A 21628-nucleotide genomic window follows, 5' to 3' on the forward strand; every position below is an offset into this window, starting at 1 on the left:
TTCAAGCCCCATGTCGGGCTCTGCGTTGCTGGGCTCAGAGCCTGGAGCCTACTTCAGGTTCTGTGTCTCTGTCTCTCTCTGCCCCTCCCTGCTCGCACTCTGTCTCTCTCTCAAAATAAATAAACATAATAAAAAACATTTTTTTAGGGGCGCCTGGGTGGCTCAGTCGGTTGAGCATCTGACTTCAGCTCAGGTCACGATCTCGCGGTCTGTGAGTTCGAGCCCCACATCGGGGCTCTGGGCTGATGGCTCAGAGCCTGGAGCCTGCTTCCATTCTGTGTCTCCCCCTCTCTCTGCCCCTCCGCCGTTCATGCTCTGTCTCTCTCTGTCTCAAAAATAAATAAAACGTTAAAAAAATTAAAAAAAACCATTTTTTAATTATACTGATATATTTTGAAAGAAAGTTTTAAATCTATCAATTATTCCAGTGAGCTTTAAATAGTGACTTCAGCTTTATTATATAATAAACAAGTGTTCCAAGTGTAGGAGGCAGTATTATTTAACTCATTACCTTATTAATGGGTGCTCCTGTTTAGTCGAGACCAAGATTTAATAAAGGCTTTAAATGTGGGAAAATTTAAAGTGTTCCTTTTAACTTTAGAAATTGTGTGCTGTTTTCCAGAACCACAATTATTTGATTAAAATGACTGCAACTTGAGTATGCATCAGGGCCAAAAATTAAAATCTGAAAATTTGTCATTTACAAATGAAGACTCAACACAATGCAATTTTTGTTCATTGGGACTGTTTATAAGCTGCTGAATAATGGGGTCAATTCTTCTCTCTTTGAAGGGCATGCAAGTTCAACTCTATGGGATAATCAACTTCACTATTTTTCTATATTTAGTGTTTCAATTTTCATTCAAAGAAGTCACATTGTTTCTCAGATGGCATGTCTTCGTATAGATGCATAACAGTCTATACCAGAATATCAATTAATACAGGAGAGAATTTAGAATAAACTAGATAAAGCATTGACTATGTCCTGGAGAGTTGAGTTAATGAAACTTTCCTAAAGTTTCTTTATAATAGAAGCATTTTCACTTACATTGAGCTTCACAAGTTGTTTCTTTAGGATAGGATAATATCTGGGTTTTGGTATAAATTCCTATTAAGTCACACATATTAAAGCAGAAAGAAGCCCAGTAACTTATGTTGAATTATTTCAGTGAAAAAATCCAAAATATAAAGTAGGTTATTCTCCCTCATTTGTTTGACAGAGCAAGCTGTCTCTCCCAATTATGTAAAACTAATGTCATGACCCAGGACACATTAAGATGTGTCTAGAAATCTCCAGTTGTAGCTCCAGCTTTAGCTCTGTAAGGGGAGATAACACAGTCTTCAATTTATAACAGTATAAAACAATAATTAATAGGTTAAAATTTTTGAATTTAATATTTGAGTTAAATATGAATTTAATATTGAAGTTAAAATCTGAAGTTAATAAAATCTCCCCTATCCTACCTAAGTATCTCATGATATGCCCTCTTCCCCTCAGACTTGTACTTTGCCCCACTAAGCATCTTGACTCAGGTGTCTGTTCATGATATACACTTATTTATATTCTATTTTTATTCATCTCGTCTCCTACTTCTGCAAGGCATCTCTGACCACATATGTCTTCTAATCCCATTGTGTTTTCCATTGTCTTCCAGCATGCTCCTGGAGCCCTGCTAGACATTAAATACTTTCCTTTCTCTTAATTCCACTGCCCTTAAGTCACTCAGAAGGTTTTCGATGATCTAAAAATGTCCTTTTGCTATAAAAATTGAACATGTAATCATAGAGCAAAGATATGGTAATTTTAATATGAAAATCCCTTCTCCTGTCTTCATTTTTCTCCACAGTACTCACAATCAACCACCTCATACCATATGTATTTGTTTACTGTCTTCCTTTGTCTATGGGATATAAAGCCTCTAAGTGAAGAGATTGTCTGTTTTACTCATTACTGATTCCCCTGAGCCTGTGAGGGTACCTGATGTTACTCCATAAATATTTGCTGATTTACTGGATGAAAGTCAATAAAATGCCAAGGTATTAGACTAAGGAAGCTTGGTTTAGAGATCAACAAAAAATGCATCACACAGTACTTCATATTTTGGCTTCTGTCATTAATGGTATCTATCCCAAGGATGATACGACACTTAAATGATTTTAATTACAACTGTAAGTTAGGAGCCTATGATCCCTCTTTATATATAGGTTCTACCATATGTTACTTCAGGCATATTTGAATAATTCTTCAAAAATGATTTAGCTATTCTCATCCTGTTATTGACTGTTCAGTGAGGTTATGTGATAAGAGAAAAGTAATTATTTATATATTAATAATGCTGCTTACATTTATTATTTACTAAAAAGTTTTTTTTTTAATATAAGTATAAGATCCTTTTGAGGGACTAGGTCTACTATTCTTACTTTGTTTTGATGCTTAAGCTGCTGATTCTCTGTGAATTTGTGCAGCACAACCCAGGGAAATCTGGCATAATTTATATTATCATGATTGCCCTTAACTGTGCTTTATTTAGGAGCCAAAGTAAAATATGCTCAAGTAAGTTCATTTTATTTGCAGAATACTAATATTCTTTTCAATAATTCAATTTGTATTGTATTCAGTATAGGAACATTAAAAAACAGGAAGTCCAAAAACCTTAAGAAGCATTATTTCAGGGGCATCTGGGTGGCTTAGTTGGTTGAGCATCTGACTTCGGCTCAGGTCATGATCTCACGGTCCGTGAGTTCGAGCCCCGCGTCAGGCTCTGTGCTGACCGCTCAGAGCCTGGAGCCTCAGATTCTGTGTCTCCCTCTCTCTCTGACCCTCCCCCACTCATGCTCTGTCTCTCTCTGTCTCAAAAATAAATAAACGTTAAAAAAAATTTTTTTAATAAAAAAAAGAAGCATTATTTCAGTATAACTGGAATTTATATACATCCTGCCTAATGTCAAAATGGAATCTAGTAACCTTGTGTCCAGTAACTCCCAAGTAACTGTATACATTAATTAAACTTCTACTTTCTTCCTTGGGATTATCTAGATCGATGTAATTTATTAAACAAGAGCAGTTGATTCGTCATATAACCATTGAGGAGTTCTATAAAATACTCCCTTATTGTGATTCTTCCCCTAATTTTCTTAAGGGGATTCACTTAAGGGGACATGAGTGTCATACAATGCATACACACACACACACACACACACACACACACACACACAAAAGCATACACACATGTAAGACAGTAGGATGCACTTAGACATAAAACTGTAAAGTGGAAATCACAGTGGTCTTCACAGTAAAGAATTATTGAAAGGTAAAGCTAACAAACTGAAAAACTTGTTTTTGGCTGTCACATTCCCCAACAAAATGGGGATGTGCAATCTTGATCCTGTACATGAATTTTGTGGTTTAAGTGTGAATTCATCATGAAATAGGTAGTGAGTACTTCATTTTTATTTTTGACTCAAAAGGGAAAACTCAGGTAAGCACATTTGTCAACCACACCTAAGCAGCATCTGGGATCCAGGAGTCATCAGTATTAGACTCAAAGGAACCTCATCGGGTCACATTTCAGGAGAAAGCAGCACATGATTGAGGAAAACAGACTACTGTGATGAAATTTTATATGCTCATTATCAGTGCTTATTCCCAGCTTCTCAGCACTAAACTACAAAATTCCCAAGTGCCCGAAAGGCAGAATGGAATAGTTGAAATATATGTGAAATTTGAGAGAAACTATACAGTGTAATGACATATAATTGAAGATATATTTACTTTTGAGGGAAAATGAAAGAAAGTGAGAAAAAGGATGGAAACAAAAAGAGGTAAGAGAATAAGAGAGACCAGGAATAGTGGTTGAGAAATAGAACATTTAAATTCAAGGGACAATATCAGCATTTTGGAAACTATGAAGTGTGAGATAAAGCCACGGATATTATGGAGATTGTAATATTCTTGGGGAGATGAGAAAAATTGGAACCAATAGATAGTAGTAAAAGATTTTCTGTCACCACATACTAGAATAAAAGCTTCTTCAAGAAGAAATTTTTATCATTTTTGTTTCACTGATGTGTCCTGACTTCCTGCAACAGAGTCTGGCACATAATAGCTCTTATTTCTTAAAGAAAGTTCTTGAATGAATTTAACAGATCAGTTCATATAATAAATGAGAGTTTTCGTAGATGCACTAAACTAATTGCTTACTTAATTATATGGATTCAGTGGTTTCCAAGGAGAGAGAGAGAGATTACCTTGGGGGAATGTATTTTAGATGTATTGGTAGATTTTAGGCTAATAGATTTCAGATACTGAGATATGAAGGGTTAGGCATAACTCATTAATTTCTTGTGTGAGCACATTTATTGAGTAATTGTCAGGTGGCCATCAATATAGTAGGTCCTATGGATACAGAGATATCCAGAGATAGGATACAGGCTGCACATAGCCTGTACCCAAAGATAAACGATAAAATAAAAAACAGGACGCACAAACAAATATTTGCAATACAGGAAACACAATATGGTAGAGATGCAAGTGTGCGCAGGGCATATGTGTGTGGTGAGCCCTGAAGATATAAAGAAGAATGTCTGGGGGAAGAGGAAACTTGGATGATCCTGAAAGACTAACGAGTAACAAAAGTAAGGAAAAGAGAGAAGTGCTTTCTAGTCGTCAGAAATGGCTCCTGCAAAACCCTAGTGCTTCTGGGAAAGCAAAAGTAAGGAGATACTTGTGGAGGAATGGCAGGGCCTTCCCTGCTGAGCTACAGAACTTAGATTTTTATGCCATTGGCTGTGGGAATCATGGAAAGATTCCATGCCAGGGCTTATGTGAACAGATTTTTCTAAGAAAGGTCACCAACAGAAAAAGGAACTGGATGTGATCTCTCAGAACATGGGAATGGGTTGAATGCAGTTGAGAAAGGAGATGGGGAAAGTGTAGTTCTTTAATTCAGGTAAGAAATGGTGAGTGAGGATTTGAACTAACACAGGAGCGGTTGGAGTGAGGTGAGGAGGATAACATCAAGAAGAAAATGAATTATCATGGCTGATATTTACTGAGTACTTTTCCGTACACCGTTTTATACTTATCAACTGTTTTAATTTATATAACAACGCTAAATGATATGTGTAATGAGGTTCATCCCAATTTTATAGATGAGGGATCTCAGAAAGAGTAAGTGATTTGAGGAATATCGCAGTTAGTGCACAGTAAGAAAGTGGTCGGGACGGAGTTTACACCTGGGAAGTTGGACTCTAGCTAGAATCCTTGTTTTTAGCCACTGTATGATAATGCCGCCAGAGAGACAGAATGTATTGATGAGGTAGGATCGACATTATTTGCCAATTAAAAAAGATAAATACTTGAGGGGAAAGAAATTTAAGATGATTCCAAAGTTTCTGACTTGGGTTGGAGGTTAGAGAGTAGAAGACTAATTTCACTGAGAACAGGTTGACTATAAAATGTACATGAGGCACCAAAATGAAATTTGTAGGAATGTGATCTATCGGTATGTATCTAGCAGAGAAGTGTGAGCTAGAGATTTAGAAGTTACAATTCCAAAGGCCAGGGCTTTGTGTGTGGCCATTCAGATGGTTGATAGCCTGAGAATGACCCATAACGAATGAGGCTTTCTAGAGCACGCAAAGCACGTAGCCGTTCTCTTGGTTAGGATGCTTTGGGCTGCAAATATCTGGAAGCCTCAAATTGGCTCAAAAACAAGAAAACAAAGTTCCTCAAATAACAACTTGATAGTTTTCTAGATTGTTGTAATATTTCAATCCTGTCATCAAGGGCTTGGATTTTCTTTTTTTTTTTTTTCCTAATTATTATTATTTTTTAATGTTTATTTACTTTTGAGAGAGAGAGGGAGGGAGAGTGTGAGCTGGCCAAGGGCAGAAAGAGGGGGACACAGAATCCGAAGCAGGCTCTAGGCTCCCAAGTTGTCAGCAAAGAGCCCATCGTGGTGCTTGAACCCACAAACCGTGAGATCATGACTGGAGCCAAAGACAGATGCTTAACTGACTGAGCCACACAGGTGCCCCCAAGCTTGAATTTTCTTTTATGCCTGTGTTCCACTGTCAGAGTGCTTCTATCATGGTTACAAAATACTGCAACAGTGCAGGTATCATATTAAAATAAGGCAAAATCAGGGGGAAGAAAGACATTAATATTTATGACCTCAGGTATGTTTTGAAATTTGATTGAATATGACCACAACACATGGCCACCTAAAAATCTGTTATTAGCCAGGAAATGGAAACACTACAATTGGCTCAGTCCACTTAGTGACTACCTCCCTGTCAAGGATGCAGTAAATCTCAATAAATGTGGGGAGAGATTAATATCTTAACAAAGTTTAAATTTAATTATCAGGTATGAAGAATGGGAATGATTGTTGTATAAGCAACAAATGTTTTTTCTACTGCTGAAGAGCAGGCAAAAAAGAAGAAGAAGAGTCAGCATGAAGACAGAGGTAAAAAGAAAATGATAGAATATAATGGTTCAAGGGAAAAGAATACTCTCATACAAAGCCTGAAAAAAAGATTAAGATTTTAATTTACACTGAAAAGATGATATATTTTTATTTTCCTTTTCCTTTTCCTTTTCTCTCTTTTATTTCTCTCTGTTTTATTTCCTTGAAAAATTATGGTGAAATAAAGTAAAAAGGGAAAGCCTGGTTTGAGGAAGGAATGGAGGTGAAGAATCAAAGAAGAGTGAAAAATATTCTTTCAGTTTCAGTAAGAAGGAAGAGAGAAATAAGGTGGTGGCTAGATACGTTCTTGAGGTCCTTAGGGAAATCAGTTTCTGATCTCAGAAGTAGTATAGGTAGTATATATATAGTATATAGTATATAGTATATAGTATATAGTATATAGTATATAGTATATATATAGTATATAGTATATAGTATATATATAATATATAGTATATAATATATAATATATAATATATAATATATAATATATATATAGTAGTATAGGTTTCTGATCTCAGAAGTAGTATCTATAGCTTCAAAAATTCAATGATTACTAAAATGTATGTTATATAAAGTGATATTCCCTCAGACTGCAACACAAAAAATGCAACTATTAAGAGTTGGTTGGGGTGTCTGGGTGGGTAAGTCAATTAAACATCTGACTTAGGCTCAAGTCATTATCTCACAATTTGTGAGTCTGAACCCCATGTTGGGCTCTGCACTGATAGTACAGAGCCTGCTTGGGATTCTCTGTCTCCCTTTCTCTCTGCCCCACCCCCCCTCAAAATACATAACTAAACTTAAAAAAAAAGAGTTGGTATAAATTCCTCTTGTCATGGTTATGTATACACTTATTTAAGTAAGTATAACCATAATCTTTGACAATTTGCTTCTTAATATATTCTGGATACCATTTTATATCAGTGTAGATACGTTTCACTAGTTCCTTTTGATAGATGAATAGCACTATTGCCTGAGTATAGCATTCATTCTATAACCAAATCTTTCATAGTAGATATTTTTTATTTTTTAATGATCTATCCAGTGAGGCAGTTACATACTTATAACTACCATAATATCCCCAGAAATTAATTTCTAGATGGAAAATTATTATTCAGGAAAAATAACTTTTACCATTTTTGAAGATTTCATCAAATATATCTCATTGAATATATTTAGAAATGAACAAGGCTTGAAATCTTTCAATGTCAAGAAGCGACCCCTCTTCTACCCCTTTATGTAATCTTCCCTAATATCACCAGAGAGAATTGATCTTTCTACGCTTGTCTTTTTGTTATTGTCGTTTTGCTTACCTACAGCATGCTGTTTATATCTCATAAGTAACGTGTGTTCTTCACTCAGCATTATAAGAAAAGTAGGATGAACTTGTCTGGTCCAGTCTGTCTCTTTCAACAGCTCACATGTTAAAGACTGTGTAAATATCCATTGAATTGACTTCAGCAAGTGAGTGAGTAAAGCCAATAAAAGCATAAAGCGATGGTGGAAAAAATACATACCTTGGGGTAGAGTAAATAGCATAATTCTATCCTAATTTGATCACATAAAGATGTTAAAAATCACTCAAATGTGTATTCCATAGGTATAACATTTTACAATTTATATATAAAACTTTCTTGATCTCTGAACAAGTAGGCTCCATTGTAAAACTCATGCCATAAAAATAACCAAAATGTCCTGGGTTACTCAAGAAGCGGCATTGATCTTTTGATCGTAATGTGTTTAAAAGAGAAATAAATTAAGTTATAATTAGACACAAAGATGCCCTTTTACAGAAAACGTATACAGACATTAAGCATTTTCACTGTGAAGTATTTGTGAAAAAATTGCTTGTGGTAAACATGTTCCACTTAAAGCGGACATTCTCCCTTGATCTCTGTGACTGTGGATTTGATTACAACATGTCTTGATGAAACTAATGAAAGGTTTAATAAAATCAACTCAGTTGGAAAGTGTAATCCAGAGAAATGGTGTTTGTTTTCTATTATTAAAGCAGGTTGACCAATGTCTACTTTTTTTAGCCTGGGATGAGATCAGTACAGAGCATTCAAAAGGGCCTCACAGTGAAGCCTTTTGCTTTATGCTAATAAGTATACATCTTATAATTAAAATGAGGAACTTTTATCATTCCACAAATATTTAATTGTCACACTAAAATCAAAGTCAGCTTTGTTCAATTCCCCACAAGAAACCTTGAGTCATTGAGCCCAAGCTCCAGTTGAGACAGCAAATTGTTGTTGCCGCTGGATTCAATCACACAATTGTAACAAATCTGAACAAAACTGTGCAGGTTGTCAGGAAAGTTACAGACTAAACAAGCGTCTCTCTCCATTTTACATATTTTTGTATATTGCTTCTAGTTAAAGTAACATGAGTTACTAAAGGAAAGATGCCTAAAGGTAAAACGTACTATATTTTTGTACGGCTTCATTAGATACAACTTCAGATTGTCTGTTCGATCTATAAGATTATGTGAGCCCACCTGTACTTTCCTTTACCTGTGCGTTGCCATTTGCTCTTGTCCAGGCCTTCCTTATGCATCATAGCTGGAATTTGTAACTTGGATCTCCCCGATATTGCTTTTCCTGTTCTCTAATTTATTGAATATGAAAGTGCCAGTCTACAGAAGAGAGGGTCATATGTCCATCCTTGATCCTGTCACTGTAGCCATGCTGTGACAAGCTAGCTTTCAGCTACACACTCACCTCTGTGAGTTGAGTCAACAAATTCCGCAAAACAAAAGACTGTTCTGTAGGGATATTCAAGTACTACTACTGCAAAAAGGGGAATGAATATTAGGTCAAAACAAGAAAAGTGCCAACCCCACCCCTTGAGGAATGCTGTAATATTCATGTTTCAGACATATATTTTGTTCATTTTTTCAACTTCTTATATTACGATGAAATATGATTCGTACACTTAAATGATAAAATGAGTAAATATGAAATTTTTGAGATATATGTTTATATATCTAATACATCTATCTACTCTTGGAACTTCCTTTTTTATTGAATCACATACTTATGGTTGGATTGATTATGCATTACATCATAAAGTTATCCATGAAATCCATTGATAGTGTCTAATGATAGAGCACTTTTGATCCTTGGAGTACAAAGAACAAAACTATATATTATTTGAAATTTAAATAGCACTTGACATTTCATCTCTGTTTTAGCGTCTTTAATTAGATATTTTCTGCCTAACAGCACAATTTTGATCAAAACAATATACTTTTAAAGATTAAAGTTATAGGAAGTTTGCTATCTTTCTTAAAACAATATTAAATATATTACTAAGACTTTATACAATAAGTTAATTTGTATGAAGTGCTTTACAAAGAACTTTCTCTCTCTCGCTCTCTTTTTTTTTCTCATTTAGTACTTGTAATTACCCTGAGGGGATGCAAATGACATTTCTAAATGCAGTTTTTGAAAAGCCATATCTAGGATGCTTAAAATTGTGGTTGAGGAAATAAACTAAATAAGGCATGAGGCTCTGACTCAATAGCCCAAATTGTTCACAAAGAATTCTTGAAATATTAAGGTTTTTTTAACTAATTTCAATTATAGAATAGCACAGTAGAGAAGCATTGAAGACTCTACCACAAACTTCACTTCTAGAAAGTAATTCAAAGTCAGTCTACTTTGAGAACTTCATGATTCTCAACTTTGAATCATTTCATTAAAAATACTTTTAACAGGGCGCCTGGGTGGCTCAGTTGGTTGAGCTTCCGATTTTGGCTCAGGTCATGATCTGGCGGTTGAGCCCCTTGTCAGGCTCTGTGCTGACAGCTCAGAGCCAGGAGCCTGCTTCGGATTCTGTGTCTCCCTTTCCCTCTGCCTCTGCCCCATTTGTGCTGTTTCTCTCTCTCTCTCTCTCTCTCTCTCTCTCTCTCTCTCTCTTTCTCTCTCTCTTTCTCTCTCTCTCTCTCTCTTTCTCAGAAATAAATAAAACATTAAAACATTTTAATTAAAAAAATAAAAATGCTTTATCAACTCTCTAGCTAATAAGAAAATAATACTATTTAAAAAAGACATTGTTTAATATTTTCCTTCAGACTACCAGTAAATTTTTAAAATGTGTCCTATCTCATAAGGAATGCTATTTTTCTTTGAGCAATCTATCATACACCTTTTTTTCTTTGAATCAGAGAAGATATTAGGGGATCAAAAAGAATTTATTCATGTGGGTGTTGATAGCCCAGACCATGTGGTCTTCCTTAAGATTGAGATCAGTCTCAGGAAGTAGTCAAAAGCTCCTCAACACAGGAAAACCATACTAATCATTTTGGAGTTGGGTCAAAGTATATTCAGTAAGAAAAATACATATTTCTTCCTGTGTGATAACATTTCATAGAATTTTGCGAAAAATCAATGCATTTATAGTGTTTTTTATTCTTCAGAAATTTATATAGAAAATAGATACAGCTTTCACCATTTCCCCTCTTCTCATTGGATCAATTTTCTCTCTTCCACATTATTTTTAATGAATTCCGGGCAAAATAACCTTTCCACTAATAACTGCTTCAGGTTTGATGTGCCAGAGTTAGAGTTGGAGGATTTCCCCATGAGAAGATACAGCGGATCAGTCTCTGGTAGATGTGGATTCTTGGAGCTGGGTAGTGGGAGGAAGATGGCAGGCGCCCACGAGGTAGAAAATTAGAGCAAGAGAGCTGCCATCAGGCACACTCCCAACTTCAACACAGAATAGCATCCTTCCCATCGTCCTCCTACTTCCCACAGAAATACATAATAAAATACAGAATAATAGATGGAATTAACATAGCAATATTTCTTTTCTTTCTGAATCTGCAGCAAAAAATTTTGAGAAGAAGTGTTATGATTGCCAAGGTTCAGTATTAAAAGCTTTGTTTAAAAGAAAAATAAGCCCTCGACATTAGGGTATTCTACAATTGTTAATGAGCTTATATTTTGGGTACAAAACAGTAGTTTACATGGCCTACTAAGCTGTGAAAAGTGTAGTTTTGCTATTTCACTACCATAAAAATAAAAAGTGCCTGACTCAACATCCTTTATCATTTTCAGTGTACCTAAAAAGCTGGATGCCATCACTTACGAGTCTGCAGGCAATGTGGGGATTAGGAAAGGTCTCTTTGAAAGGAGCAAACATGCGGTTCTTCACCTCACTCTACTGCTCAGAATTGGATGTGAGTTTGAAGGAGTAACGGCCATATTGGACTACAAAGGAAAGGACCAGGCCTCAAGTGTCACAGCAGAGAAGTGAAAGTAGCTTGTGTCCCTAATGGTTTTGGAGCCGCCTAGCAAGTTATAGATGGCCCAACCACTAGACAGATTTAATGGGATAACTAAATAAGCCTTTCTCTTGTTTAGGCCAATTATTTGGGTTTTCTCTTATGTGTAGCCAAACCTAATCTTAATTAATTACCTTTTCTGGAAATAGATAGCTACTATTTTTTTTTAAACGTGGCCATGTAGAGGTCCCAAGTGAATCTAAATTAATGATGTGTTTATAATATATCTTTAGTATCTTTCCAATTACACGTCTATGAGTGTCTCTAAAACTTGAGTGTTATAAAAAGTTATTTTAATTTTGTTTCATTTTCAGTAACAATTATTTCCATTGCAAACTTGTTTACACCACAAATTTGATCTGTAAATAAAAGAGTAACTTAAACAGACATAAATTTCAAGACATGGGCCAAGCCAACTGTCACCAAATCAGAATTAGCAAAAATTGAGAATCACTAAGATTTTCTGAAATAATTATTTTCCTGTCCTTTCTCTAAAGCAATTTACTGTGGGATGCAGAGTCTACAATTATTTTTCTATATCGCTGAGTGTGGTGTTGATGAGAATTACTATCAAATAGCTTGGTATGAATGCAAAATCTGCTATTTCTTCCACAGTGCTCTATACAATAGTCAGTGGAATAGATATTCTAATGAGGATCAGCACTGCTGGGATTCCAAAAACTAAGTGGGAGGAAATGGATTGGAATCAGTGAGTTTCCACTCGAATTCTTTTTGAGAAATTGCATCTTTCTCACTCATAGTAGTTATACTCTTATTTCTAAAAAGATTTAAAATATTGAACAAGAAGCGATGCCCCGGTGGGGAGACAGAAGTGTTGGTAGAATACGTCAAGGAACAGGAAACATAAAGCTACTCTTTCTTTAGCGTTCTTCTGACTGCCTGGAACATTTAAGATATTGAAAACTTTTTTTTTCTTTTTTAGCATCATTATCTTATTTTCTTTAGTGTAAAAGGCAAGAGAACTTCATTCATTTTGCAGAAATGGCAGTCGCATACAAATTATGTACTTGATTCTAGAAATATTTAAATATTAAAATAATCTAAAATGTCTGAATTAATTGAGAAAATTGTTTCTCTTTTTCAATACTCAGGTATACAAATTCCAGATTAATACAAGCACAGTTCTACACCAGACTTCTCTAAAAAGTTAATGACAAAAGGTAATTGAGCATCTTTTATGTGATGTTCTATGTACACAGCAAATAGATTGGGCAATTCTGAAAGTGAAGAAGATAAAATCAATGCTATAGCACCATATTTAATATGTTTGTTATACTAATTCACATAGAAATCATATGTAATTGAGGAAACAAAGATATTCTCTTAGTTTTCAAGTTTGCACAGAGAAAGAAAATGGGAAGTAATGGCAAAGTCAGAGCATAATATCTATTTGTATAATATGTCACAAACTTCTTCAAATACATGATACTACTTCGTGCAAAAAAGGACTGTTTATATGAGCAGATTTAAAATTTTTTTACTATTATCAAATGTGTCATTGAAATATTTTTTCTAGTAGTATAGATATAAGCTAGTAATAAATATACAGATTTATTTATTAGTGACAGTAGGGCCAACAGATGATTATTCCTATAGTTGTGACCACAGAAGCAGAACACTGGTGCATAAACAAATGTTTAACACAATCATTTCTTTCTATTCTTCTTTCCAGAATTCAAAAATAATGTGTTTTTATTGAATTCTAACTATCAGAGAACTCAGAGATTTATTCTCTAATTTTTCTTAAAATTTTAGCATTTCTTTTGAAGAAGGGATTGAAGGTCCTATGTTGGTTTCTTTCATTAAGGAAGAATGTTTTTCAATCGTCTTTCACTAAATAAAACGTAGGACCCATGATACAAGCAGGATATAATTTTAATTTTTTAATGTTTATTTATTTTTGAGAGAGAGTGAGAGAGGTGTAGAGAGAGGGGGAGATACAGAATCTGAAGCAGGCCCCAGGCTCTGAGCTATCAGCATAGAGCCTGATGCGGGGCTCGAACCCACCAATCGTGAGATCATGACCTGAGTTGAAGTCTGGCGCTTAGCCAAGTGAGCTACCCCAGGTGCCCCAAATTTTAAAAGACGATCATACAAAGCCACAAGATTCAAAATTGATGACTATTGGTGGGGGGAGCATTTCCAAGTTTTAGCTTTTATGAATAAAGCTCACATGGACATTCTTGTACTAGCCTTTGGTGATCATTAGCATTCACTTCTTTTGGGTGTAAGCTAGATAATTTTAAAACAAAATATACAACATATGACACTTAAAAAAGTGCTCCTTTTTGGGGTGACTGGCTCAGTCGGTTAAGTGTATGACTCTTGATTTGGGACCAGGTCTTGATTTTATGGTTCTAACCCCATGTTGGGCTCCTGCTTGGGATTCTCTCTCACTCCCTCTCTCTCTGCTCATGCCCCCTCAAAAAAAACTAATAAACTTAAAGTGCTGCTTCTTCTGTATCTATGTGCAATACTTCAGGAGGGAGATGCTAAATAGAAAGATACAAAATTTGAGCCTGTTAATGATATAGAGAAAAATACTTGAAACTTTAGGTTAAGATGCATGGCAGAGCAATGCTTTAAATTTTAACTACTTGTCTTAAAATCTAAGAATAGAAAATTATGTAACTTTCATGGGTAAAGACCTAGAAAAGTAGGCAGAAACTAGTGTCAGGAGCCTGCAGAAAAGAAAGAAGCAGACCTTTGATTTGTGAGGATGATGGAGGCCAAAAATTTACATGCATGGGAGGGGCCAGAGAGAGATTCACTTCATAGGGACTGAGATGGGGCTCTTTCACCTGTGAAATAAGAGTGAATAAACAATTACTGCCAACTCTAAGGAAATACCCTATCTGTAAAGATGCATATCTGTAAAGGATAGAGAAAATAACCCTTTCAGCATCTGAGTTAAGGCTGAGTGTATCCTGATTTAGTCTAGGGCAAGAGCCTTGAACCACCAGTTTAAGAACAGTTTCTGGATGGGCAAATAAAGACTCTAGGTAGATTTTCTACAAGCCCACTAGTGAAGAAGATGAACACACTGAGGAAAAAGTACAAAGACTTCTTATCAAGGTGACCCTAAAACCTAACAAATAAAAGAACATGAGGAAAAATTTTAGCAAGAAATATTTTTTAAAAATTGATTATCAGATTAAAAACACTCCCGGGGCGCCTGGGTGGCGCAGTCGGTTAAGCGTCCGACTTCAGCCAGGTCATGATCTCGCGGTCTGTGAGTTCGAGCCCCGCGTCAGGCTCTGGGCTGATGGCTCAGAGCCTGGAGCCTGTTTCCGATTCTGTGTCTCCCTCTCTCTCTGCCCCTCTCCCGTTCATGCTCTGTCTCTCTCTGTCCCAAAAATAAATAAATGTTGAAAAAAAAAAAAAAATTAAAAAAAAACACTCCCAATAAAGTTGTACCAACAGAAAAATGATACTATATGCAATATATGTATCCCTTTTAAAAAAAAAACACTCTATAAAGAAAAATGTGTAAAAAACAAGGACTTATAAAAATGCCTATATATATCAAGAACATAAAGACAAGAAAACTAAACCATTACAGATTGTATGTGTGTATATTTTTTAATGGTAATTGATTTATAAAACTTAATGAATTGGGGGGCACCTAGGTAGTTCCATGGGTTAAGCATCCAACTTCGGCTCAGGTCATGATCTCACAGTTCATGGGTTCATGCCCCTTGTTGGGCTCTGTGCTGGCAGCTCAGAGCCTGCTTTGGATTCTGTGTCTCCCTCTCTTTCTATTCCTCCCCCACTCATTCTCTCTCTCTCTCTCTCAAAAATAAAAACTAAACATTAAAAATAAACTTAATGAATTGGGGTGCCTTGGTAGCTCAGTTGGTTAAATGTCCATGTCTTGATTTTGGCTCAGGACATGATCTCATAGTTTGTGGGTTTGAGCCCCATGTGGGGCTCTGTGCTGACAGTGCAGAGCCTGCTTGGGATTTTCTCTCTCCCCCCTTCTCTCTGTCCCTCCCCCACTTGCATGCATGCTCTCTCTCGCTCTCTCTCTCTCTCTTAAAATAAAGAAACTTAAAAAAAAACAAAAATATTTTGGAAAAAAAACTTAATGAATTAATATGTGGTGCATTTTCTATTGAACAGACTAAATAAAACAATAGTGACTAAGGTGTTATTATTGAATATTTGATGACAAAAGCAAAACTGAGATAAACACATGAAGAATATGAAGACAACAAGCTGAAATCAAGAGGCCTCAAGTGGTTCTAAAGCACATTTTATAAATAATGATAAAAGAAAAAAGCAATAATCAAACATACAATCATTATGAGCTTTCTAGTACTGGAAAATTGCAGTATTTGTGTTGAGAGTGCAGCAAGTACCAAGTGGTATAAAAAAAATGAAGTCACAGAAATCGGTTGTATTCCTATACACCAATAATGACGCAACAGAGACATCAAGGAATCGATCCCATTTACAAAAAAAAAAAAACATAAAATACCTAGGAATAAATCTAACCTAAGAGGAGAAAAATCTATACACTGAAAACTATAGAGAGCTTATGAAAGAAATTGAATAAGACGCAAAAATATCCCATGCTCCTGGATAGGAAGAACAAATATTGTTAAAATGTCAATACTACCCAAAGCAATCTACATATTCAGTGCAATCCCTATCAAAAATAACACTGGTATTCTTCACAGAGATAGAACAAACAATCCTAAAATTTGTGTGGAACCAGAAAAGACCCAAATAGCCAAAGCAATCTTGAAAAAGAAAACCCGAGCTGGAGGCATCACAATCCCAGACTTCAAGCTGTATTACAAAGGTGTAATCGTCAAGACAGTATGGTACTGGCACCAGAATAGACACTCAGATCAATGGAACAGAATAGAGATCCCAGAAATGGACCCACAAACCTATGGCCAACTAATATTTGACAAAACAGGAAAGAATATCCAAAGGAATAAAGACAGTCTCTTTAGCAAGTGGTGCTGGGAAGACTGGACAGCGACATGCAGAAAAATTAACCTGGACCACTTTCTTACACCATACACGAAACTCAAAATGGATGAAAGACCTCAATGTAAGACAGGAAGCCATCAAAATCCTCGAGGAGAAAGCAGGCAAAAACATCTTTGACCTGGGCCACAGCAACTTCTTACTCAACACATCTCCGGAGGCAAGGGAAACAAAAGCAAAAAAGAACTATTGAGACCTCATCAAAATAAAAAGCTTCTGCACATCGAAGGAAACAATCAACAAAACTAAAAGGCAACAGACAGAATGGGATAAGATATTTGCAAATGACATATCAGAGGAAGGGTTAGTATCCAAAATCTATAAAGAAGTTATCAAATTCAACACCCAAAAAACAAATAATCCAGTGAAGAAATGGCTAAAAGACATGACTAGACACTTCTCCAAAGAAGATATCCAGATGGCCAACCGACACATGAAAAAATGCTCAACATCACTCATCATCAAGGAAATATAAATCAGAACCACAATGAGATAGCACCTCACACCTGTCTTAATGGCTAACATTAACAACTCAGGCAACAACAGATGTTGGCGAGGATGCAGAGAAAGAGGATGTCTTTTGCACTGCTGGTGGGAATGCAAGCTGGTGCAGCCACTCTGGAAAACAGTGTGGAGGTTCCTCAAAAAATTAAAAATAAAACTACCCTAAGACTCAGCAATTCACTACTAGGTATTTTTCTAAGGGATACAGGGATGCTGTTTTGAAGGGGCACATGCACACCAATGTTTCTAGCAGCACTACCAACAACAGCCAAAGTATAGACAGAGGCCAAATGCCCATCAATGGATTAATGGATAAAGAAGATGTGGGATATATATATATATATATATACATATACATACACACACACACACACATACACATACAATGGAGTATTGCTCAGCAATCAAAAAGAATGAAATCTTGCCATTTGCAAGTATGTGGATGGAATTAGAGGGTATTATGCTAAGAGTAATTAGAGAAAGACAAATATCGTATGACTTCATTCATATGTGGACTTTAAGACACAGAAGAGCTGAACACAAGGGAAGGGAAGCAAAAATAATATAAAAACAGAGAGGGGGACAAAACATAAGAGACTCTTAAATATGGAGAACAAACAGAGGGTTGCTGGAGGGGTCGTGGGAGGGGGGATGGGCTAAATGGGTAAAGGGCATTAAGGAATCTACTGAAATCATTGTTGCACTATATGCTAACTAACTTGGATGTAAATTTTTAAAAAATAAATAAAAATAATAAAGTATACTCTTAGAAACAGCTAAATTAAAAAACAAAATGCAGAGGGAATAAAAGGCAAACGAAACAAATTTCGTGTTTGATTTACTTCGTCATGTCGTCAACAAATGGATAAAGATTCTTTTGCCATCCAGGTGAACAAAGTCCCCAAGATGGGGTGCAGAATTTACAAGTTCATAGTTGGATTAACTCATGCAGGAGGGCTCTGTCCCCCATTGAGACAATCCTTACTGAAAAACAGCAGATTGTTCCTAATCCAGAAGAGGAGGTTGCACAGAAGGATATCCCAGAAAAAAAAAAAAACTGAAGAAACAAAAACTTAAAAGTAAAAGCAGAAAATAAAAGAAAAACACCCACACAAACTGGAGGGTGATTGGATATCTGTCAATACCTGGTAAATGTTAAAAATGTTTACCTTTTATCCTCAGTTACTTCGTTTAATCTTCTTTCCCAAGGGGTATAGTCCAACTAAAGTGCATTAAACATCTGGGGTAAGATTTGTAGAATCGGATGAAATACGTTTTTCTATTTCTTAATTGGTAGCCGAACAGACAATGTTGTTAACTTAATACTCTGTCACTTAAAATGCTTCTTTCCTGTTACAATATATTAAAGATGTTTTTCTGAAAATAAATATCAACAGATGTATTATATTCCAATAAAGTGTTATGCCATCATTTATTTTACCAGCTACTTGTGTTTGGACATTAGATTTGTTTAATTTTATTATTGCTAAAATTGCTGGGTAAACAAGCCTCAGAATTAACTCTCATCACATAATTGTGATGATTTAATAATAATGGATTCATAGAGGAATGATGAATAATAATTTGTGAATAATTAAGTAGAAGAAAATGGGAAGTAGGATTATAACCTATTATAAAAAACCTGATCATAATAGTAACTTATTTCAAGTTGAGTAAAGAAACAAGACCAATCGAGAAGTATGTATCTGACTAGTGCTTAGCATAAATGTGAGTGCATAATATGAACAACTAAAAAATTAAGAAATATCTATATAAGTATATTATCATTTAGAAATATGGAAATATATACTAGGGGGAGAAACTTAAAATAATGGAAAAAATCTGCCTCTGAGGTGTGGGAATCAGGAGTGAAAAGTGTTGGAACTGAGAAGCTCCATTTTTCTTACAGGCCTTTCAACCAGCCTTTTGAACTTAATTTGTTCCTTAATTAAGTAAAATTAAAATCAAATAAAAAGTGGAACCATGTAATAGGGAGTCATACATTTTAGAATGCCCTGTTCTCCTAGAGCACGTAGAAAATATTCTAGAAATTAAAATGGGTTATGTTCTTGATATACCAGAGAGACAAGGAAGTAATATCAGTACATTCGTCTTCTATTGTCGGTTGGATTCTTGAATAAGATTGCAAATTTATATTCAACTTATAGTGTTTGGTTTTTGTCTTGGAGTCTACTGAAAATAAGTTAAAACTTCACTTTATAATTATGATTATGAGAAATATATTTTTTATTATATTCTAAACAATAAAGTTTGGCATGGACACTTTAAGTTCTTCCTTTTCAATAGCATCTCTCTCTCTCTCAGTCTCTCTCACACACTCACATAAGCACACATACACATGCACACCCACACCCTCACCACCTCATGTCTTCTGGTTTTGTTATTTATATGTTGTGATATAGTATAACATCAAAATTACTCTAGTATTAAAGAGAATGTTGTTCTTAGAGAATCAACCAGATGACAAAATAGATCAACAATGGTATTATTTTTGCTGATTTAAGATCATGCAAAAAATTCTAAGTGTCCTTTGTTTTAAAAATGCACTGAAATATTTATGCCTGAGTGTATTATATTAGTGGCCATGACTAAAAAGATCTTGAGATATTAAAAACCTGACTCTTGCCTTGTACCCACCTGCCCTACAACACTCAAATATGCAAGACTGTGTTTCCTATTGCTTCTTGACTCCAAGTCCTACTTTTATTTTTCAAAGTTTTCCTGTAGTGCTCTAATATCTGATTATTATTCAATATAGACACCTAAAGAAATATGTTTTAAAATGTGCATTTTTTAAACTTACATTTTGAACTTTTTATGCTAATATGATTAATCTAATCTCTATCCCAAGTGAGAAAGCAACAATAACCTTCTAAAGTGCAAAATACTTTAGGAAAATTCTTGATTATCTTTCTGCTATTCAGCTGAATTTTCATTTAAAGGATACAGCATTAGAAATCTATGATTTATTCAAACTTCAGTTAAGTTGCATTTTATATATATATATATATATATATATATATATATATATGTATATGGCAATATATTACCCTGAGGAACTACCCAAAAAATTAAAGGAAAAAAAAAGCCTGTCAGGAGTGGATGACAGAAATGAAATGCATCCTTTTCAGGAGAGGTATAATATTATTCACACTGTGAAGTGTTTATCACTGTCATCAAGATATCTTCAGGGAAAGTTTTTAAATATATTTTTGATACACATTTTCAAATGGAAATGAAAAATGATATATGTGGATTTTACTAGTAGGCATTTTAGTGAAAGAAAGACCTTCACAATTATTTATAATTTGTTGTTAATGAATATAAAATGAGAGCTGTCTGTGTTCCCAATCAGGTGACCTCTCTCCATTGTCATCCTATCTTACCACACTACAGTATTCAATTCTCTGATCACACATTTTGCTGGAAATTATATCCTCTGTTTAATTCCAGAGACGACTTTCTTCTATTTTTTTTCTACCATTCTGACAATTATTTTCATGGGTATTCTTAAAATTTCTAGTTTTTTACACATAAAATTCCTACATATATATAAAAAAATTACATCATAAGATTTTTCTTATATAACACTACATCAAATATTGTCTATGTTAATGTAAAAAATGAAGAGTCCAACAGCAAAATAAACTTGGAGAAAATGTGTCTAAGTCAACTTACATGAGGTTTTCTATTGCAAGCCTTCTCAATGTCTTTGACATTTTGAATCATCAAAAGATGCACTTCTTTTTTTTTTTTTAACATTTATTTATTTTTGAGACAGAGAGAGACAGAGCATGAATGGGGGGAGGGCCAGAGAGAGAGGGAGACACAGAATCTGAAGCAGGCTCCAGGCTCCGAGCTGTTGGCACAGAGCCTGATGCGGGGCTCGAACTCATGGATCGCGAGATCGTGACCTGAGCGAAGTCGGACGCTCAACCGACTGAGCCACCCAGGCGCCCCAAGATGCACTTCTAAGTAAAATAATAAGCTGAGAGAAGTTCAGTACATCTAAAATAATAAGTTAATACAGTTACTTCATATAGTTATCTTATAAAAGTATGCATTTATAAACTCTGGTTGAAAATGGTTTTAAAAAGTATACAAATTTCCCAAGTCCAATATAATATTTAAAAATATTCCATTTCTCTAGTAATCAATATTATTATTAAACAGATGCCTTTAGATGGAAAATTAGTAAAACAAAATCTATGGTGTCCATATTTTTAGAGAATAGGAATACTTAGGTATAAGTTTCATGCAGTGCTTCAGAGAGTCTAAATTGCTACTCAGGTGAGTAATTTTAAAGATAGATTAA

At 35.0% G+C, this 21628-nt stretch overlaps 1 long non-coding RNA gene across 1 annotated transcript in view; it reads left to right on the forward strand.

Moving 5' to 3' along the window:
* The window catches only part of LOC109498314, a 76649-nt gene extending 62934 nt beyond the window's left edge, over positions 1 to 13715 (forward strand). The window contains exons 8-10 of the long non-coding RNA XR_002741367.2: positions 6371 to 6470; positions 11540 to 11661; positions 12879 to 13715. This is a non-coding gene — a long non-coding RNA (uncharacterized LOC109498314). The remainder of the gene's footprint in view (positions 1 to 6370; positions 6471 to 11539; positions 11662 to 12878) is intronic.
* Positions 13716 to 21628: the final 7913 nt, after the last annotated feature.

The sequence above is a fragment of the Felis catus genome, chromosome A1, assembly GCF_018350175.1.
Source record: "Felis catus isolate Fca126 chromosome A1, F.catus_Fca126_mat1.0, whole genome shotgun sequence".
Classification (NCBI taxonomy): Eukaryota; Metazoa; Chordata; class Mammalia; order Carnivora; family Felidae; genus Felis; species Felis catus.